The sequence below is a fragment of the Tigriopus californicus genome, chromosome 11 (genome assembly GCF_007210705.1).
Source record: "Tigriopus californicus strain San Diego chromosome 11, Tcal_SD_v2.1, whole genome shotgun sequence".
NCBI classification, from domain to species: domain Eukaryota; kingdom Metazoa; phylum Arthropoda; class Copepoda; order Harpacticoida; family Harpacticidae; genus Tigriopus; species Tigriopus californicus.
The window spans coordinates 2,352,175-2,358,408 of record NC_081450.1 but is presented as its reverse complement, the minus strand read 5'-3'; the positions used below and the strand labels follow the sequence as shown (position 1 = coordinate 2,358,408).

The 6,234-nt window shown below is 39.7% G+C and overlaps 1 long non-coding RNA gene across 1 annotated transcript; it reads left to right on the top strand.

Moving 5' to 3' along the window:
- The first annotated feature begins 2,065 nt into the window (after window positions 1-2,065).
- On the top strand, window positions 2,066-3,898 carry LOC131889840 (uncharacterized). Its single transcript, XR_009374238.1, has 3 exons — window positions 2,066-2,654; window positions 2,731-3,077; window positions 3,174-3,898. It is a non-coding gene; the product is annotated as an uncharacterized LOC131889840 (long non-coding RNA).
- Window positions 3,899-6,234: the final 2,336 nt, after the last annotated feature.

The window sequence follows — 6,234 nt, the reverse complement described above, 5'->3', positions numbered from 1 at the left end:
TTCTCCCTTCGCCAAATGTACATGCACTACAAAGTCCAAAATGGATATCTGAGTAAGTTAACACTTAAAACGAGTTCTTTGGGGATAATTCGTTGTGAAAAAAACAGCTGTAAATGGTATAGATAAGAGATAGTAAGTACTAAATCAATTTCCTGACGTGTGACTCTTGGTTTCCACAATTGATCCCAACTAAAGTTGTGCATCGGTTCCGACTTTTCAGATCTAATCGAATTTAAATTCGGATTGGGTTCGGATCCGATCTAAGTCCAAAGTTGCAAGATAAACTAGACGAATGTAAATTTGTTTTGAGAATGGCTTCTTTTACAACTTTTACAACTCTCGCGCCGGGTCGCTCCGGATTCCCCCCCGCAGTGAAGCTATCATGAGCCCCTAGCCAAGCTCTACCGTATTCCAAAGGGATAAACAATGTCTGTACGTAGTTATCAATAAGGTTAACTTGTTGATGTTGTGAAGATGCATCGCATTATTTCGTTGTGTTAATGTCTGAGCAGTTCGAGTCACCTGAATTGTGGTCAATTTTTCCTTTACAGTTCGAGCATGAGTGTGATAAAAAAAATGTTAGTATTTCAATGCCAAATATTTAATGTTATTTATATTTTCCTTTTTCTTTTTCAGACTACCGTTATTGGCAATGCAAAAAGGTGTTTGGATTTCCTTACAGCTTACAACGTCATCTCGACGATTCCAAGAATCATGTTCCGTGTCAAGAGCCCATCCATGACCATCAATTACTTCAAGAACAATTTGATGACATGAATACTGCCAAGGCTTAGGTTCATGCCAAGGAACTGCATCGAACATTCATTCAGTCAGTATTTCAGTATCCAAACCCAATTACACGATGTATCATCATTGCCGGCTCCGTAGGAAGGACCAGCTCAAAATTGCGCTAAGGAAAGAAAGGTGATCCCAAAGCCGGTCTTTGACTGCCACGCCCAGTTTCTCTATAGCTATGGACCGAGTATGTGCTTGTGAATTTAGCAGTGAGGATCCAAGTGTAATAACTCACGCCAAATGTATCGAATTCGGGGGTGTTCAACTCATTCGCAGGACTTCGAGATCTGCTATCGTCGAGTTTCAAAGGTTTCCAAAGAAAGACCTGTTGATATCTCTGCTCAAAATTGGCGTCCCAAAGTCAATCATTCTGGAGAAATACTGTTCGCTCAATGTGTATAAAAATATAGACCACAAACTCATCACAATGCAAGACACGGTGGTAAAAATACCCTTTAAAGTTTTGATGGAAATTCCCAAGCACATCTTGGCATTTTTCTCGCCCAGAAAATCACGGGGAACAATTTTGATTTTATTTCTTTATGGAATTCTAGTCCACATAAGAAACTCGCATACCTAAAAACATTATAAAACCTAAAGTTTTCAAAAACCTACCCTATGTTAGTTGGGAGCACATTTAATTAGCTCTTGAATGTAAATTATGAAATCATCTATTTCACCGCTTCTTAGTAACATGGAATTTAGTGGTCCAAATTTCATCGTATTTAGCCCCAAAATGCCCCGGTTATATGTTCATTCATATTTCCCAAAGATGTAATATCGATTTTCAACATCACAAATACAAAACATTGTTTTTCCTCTTCTTACATAGTCTCATAATAGCTAAAAATGCTATATAATGTCACTTAAAACGCACTAAAAGTGTAATCTTTGAATGTGTGTTTTACAATCAACATGTGTACACTTAGTTATGCATTCACTTGAATTCTGAAGACAATACATACAACAAACACTGTTACAGATTTTGTCGTTTCTTAAAAACTTTTTGGAAACTGATTGAAAATAGCTTCTTTAATGTTTCATTGATATTTATGAAATTTTCAGTGACCACTCAACTAAATGTACCTTTTAAAATCGAATTTTCAAAAATCTGCTTTTTTGAGGGTTTTAGATATGGTTGTACCAGGTTTTAAGTAAATTTGAAATTATGCAAGAAATGAAAAAATAATCGTTCATTTTTGCGATAATGAAAATCGATATTACATCTTTGGCACATTGAATTGATATAAAACCGGGGCATTTTGGGGCTAAAAATGATGAAATTTGGACCACTAAATCCGATGTTACTAAGTAGCGGTGGCATAGATGATATCGTAACTTACATTCAAGAGCTAACTAAGTGTGCTCCTAATTTATATTGAGTAGGTTTTTGAAAATTTAAGTTTTTATAATGTTTTTAGGTATGCAAGTTTTTTATGTGGGCTAGAATTCCATAAAGCAATAAAGTTAAAGTTGTCCCCTATTACTTTTTGGGGTAGAAAAATGCCAATTTGTGTTTGGGAATTTCTCTGGAAACTTGATTGGGCTTTTTGAACGCCGTGAGGACCTAAAGAATTTTGAACGTGTTTATGTAGATCTAGAGATCGACAAAAAAGAGGTTGCACTTCGCTGATGGAGCGTGAGGACTTTCGTGCCTTCTCATTCGAAGGTCGTGTCCACCCCCAGATTCCAAGAACAATTGAAGACAAGAGCGTGACAGCAGGTGGAACGAGTATCATAGTCTATGCGTCCGATTCCATGCTTCGGCGGTTTAAAAAAAAAATCATTGACCCTTTTTAATGACGGAACGCATGGAACTAATCAATCAAAATTCATTTTGATCACTTCTATGGTTAAAGGTAAGTTGTCAATAAAATATAACCATAGTATCATAACTCCAAATTTGTGAAACTACTTTTTTTTTTAACCTTTCAGATGAAAGAGGAGAAGGCGCTCCGGTAATGCAAGTCAACTCTGAGTCAGAGTCGACAGAGATTCTTAAAACTACATTCAATGTTTTAAATCATGTGGCGCCAGAGGAAGTTCAGAAGGTGAAGGTTTTGGTGTCGGATTTAGCTGGGGCTTTCGCCTAGGCGTGGAGAGGATTGTTCCCAAATTACGTGGTCAGACACGTAAAATGTGCCTGGCATGTGGAAAACGCGTGGAGGAAGCAACTATTGCCCCATGACTCTGAATTCTACCAGTGCTTACGACGCTTGCAGACAATCCCTGAGGAAAGCGAATTCTGGGTTTATTACATTAAACTTCAACATGATAGATAGGTAATTGAGGCATATTCTCTTCTCTGTCCGTCATAAGAAGCATGAGAATCCCTTTGAAAAATTGCAGGGATTATTAACAATTTTACCTTTACCTAGGATACTAAGACGAATGGGTGGACCTATATTGAAGAAAATTATGGTCCAAATGGAAAGATTTCAAAACCTCAAGAGTGGGCGCGTTGTTTCACTGTTGGTTCTATCGATCACAACTTGAATAATTGAGCGGTTAATAATGTTCCGTCAAAACATTTCAATTAAACCCTCTAAGATGTTACTTTCTTAAAACCAAACATCCAGCCTCAATATCGTCATTGTCATACATTATAGGTACCATCGAACCATTAAAGACTTTGGGCTCAAAAGGAACAAAAGAATGGACGAGTTATGTTTCGACTTAACAAGAGTTGATCAGTGGGTTTGCCGAAAACAGGCTTTTATACGTCATGCAATAAGAGGAGCACACAAGTCATCAAGAGTGCAAGTTACGTTTCAGTCCCGGCACCCAGAAAATCCAATCAGGAAGCGGAACGTCTCTAAAACACCAACTTATTTCAGCCCAACACAAGAGCTGATCCAAGAGTGAGGGAACTCTCCTGTAGACGATCCTTGTTGGATGTCTTTGCTGACTATGAACATCAAATTAGTCTTCAGCAAGCTCCATGAATGTTCCTCTAACATTAGGATTGAGAGTTTTGTGGACAAATCTAATTTGGCTAAGTCTATTTGGAACTGCAACAAATGCGGTGACCTGAGTAAAATCAAGCGTGATTTGGGTGGTTGCATCCAATGCAATATATGCGATCAATGGTTCCATGCCGAATGCGTTGGGGTTGTCAACGTCAGCGACAACTTTGAGAGACGCCCTTGGAAACGTTCCCCTCATTGAAATTATATTAAATAATTGATCCCCAATTCGTTGTAGTATCCATTAAAGTATTTTTATATATAAATAAAAAATATGTACACATGTATACACTCAGTCAGCATTCATCCGTGGTATCCGTGGTGGTGAGGCAACCCTGCACCCGCTACAGTGGCATTAAAAGCAATGTGCCTCTGAATGAGCGATATTGAGACGGCATTTTCAGGCTAGGTAGGCGGTTACGCTGGTGAAGATGTTCAAGACTTATGAGAGGCCCGTGTTGGACTATTGCATGCAAGTTTGGTCCTCATCTGTCAAGATGACCATTATCGCTCTCGAGTGAAAACAAAGGAAATTTTCAGTTTTGTGTCAGGAGTCAGAGGACATGATTATACACTACGTCTTGACAATCTGGGTCTCGAGTCTTTCCAGGAACGCTGCGGTGTGACCTTTTAACTGATTACTATATGTAAAAGCCGCTGGGACGCCATTCCAATAAGTGAAGGGCAAAGTCGAGGCTTAGCCTGACTGGTCAAGTTCCCAGCCATGCATTGGACCGCTTAAAAGCGGCTATGCGATTACAATACAAGTGGTACGTTTCGTAATTCGTGAGCGGTGCTCTCTTCAATCATGCTAGATGTACTCGAATGTGTATAGAGTTTTCAGTATTGATTCAATCATCAAAAGCACGATAATCAGTGTCACCTGCTCTAGTTAAAAACCAAACGCAACGTTTGAATTCACTCACGCAACCTCTTGATCTACCTCTTTGGGGACCACTGATTCTCGTTTACAGATATTTTTTTGGATTCGGTAGGATTGGGAAAAAGTTATCGTGCTCGGATTACAAAAATAACTTCGGATAGGATTCGGAGACCCAGTCGGATGCGATGCACAGCTCTAATCCTAACTAAAGACGAGTATCATTATTGGATCTAAGACCCACAAAACTAGAATCATTTCTTTGGGCTTGCTGGATTACGGAGCACGAGCATGTCACGAGTCCACTTATCAACCCAACGCCCTCTCAATAGGTCCCTAACATCACATAGTCACGAGTCAAGTCATCTTACAAGTATTCATAAATCCTACGTAAATTTGATATGGGGCGGTTTGATACTAGCGGCCAGGTAAACATAATGATATGGTTGCCCGACAGATGGCAGAAGCTCTCGGCGAAGCTACAAATGTAACAATGAGTCTATCATGTTGCCATCTAGTGAAGGATTTGAGCAAATATTTTTAAGAGAAACCGAGATGGTGTAAAAACGATATCATTCGGGCTGTAAATTAAAGTCGAATAACTTTTTAAACGTCTTTCCCGACTTTTTAGGGTCTTTTCGACTTTTTCTAGCTTTTAGGTTGCTTTCACATTTTTCGTCCATTTTTCATATTTTTCTGTTTTAGTTTGAACGTTCCTGCTCCCTTGAGCGTAACGAGAGCAAACAGAACAATAATTGGCAGACATTGAGCTAACGTTCCCGTTCATGATAGGAGGCAAGTTGTTAAGGTTGAAGGGTCGCTTAGTGACATACAAGATGTCAAGTCAGGTGTTCCCCAGGGCTCCAGCTTAGGCCCCCTCCTTTTTATAATATTGGTTTCCCCGCTTCAAAAGCTTAGTATTACTGCCAGACTCTCTTATGCTGACGATACAATGTTAGTTTCTGGTAGGAATGGCCAAGATTCCACTAGTCTTGCAAAGGACCTAGAATGAATCTACTCTTGAGTTACTGAGAGTAATATGGTCCTGAACGGAATGAAATTCCGCTCAATGACCTTCGGGTCAACTCCTCTGAATACTCCACTCGTAGATAATGGAGCTAAAGATATTGACCAGGTCTCATCTGAGAAAGATTTAGGTATAGTCGATTGTTCAGCCACATCTTGATTATGCTTCAACCATTTGGGCTCCAATGAGTTCAGCAGGTTTGCAAAAGGTCGAGCAAGTCCAAAGATGTTTCACTAGGGAAAATTGACGATATGAGAGAGCTCTCGTATTGGGAGAGGTTAGAAAGGTTGGGATTGTACAGTACTCGGAGAAGGTACCAATGGTATCTGATAATTGTACGTCTTCAAAAGCATCGATGAGCTTTGTCCCAACCGAGGATTTAGGGTCAATTGCAATGACCGTAGAGGCTTTATGTGGGCTTTGAGGGCACCTTCAAGCCCTCGAGAATCCAGGCTAGTTCGAACAAGCAAGTCCACAACTCTTCTTTCTCGGGCTCTTTCATTGTTTAATTTGCTTCCCTCTAATATTCGTAGGGAATACGTTGGCCTTGATGTTCCGGTAGCATC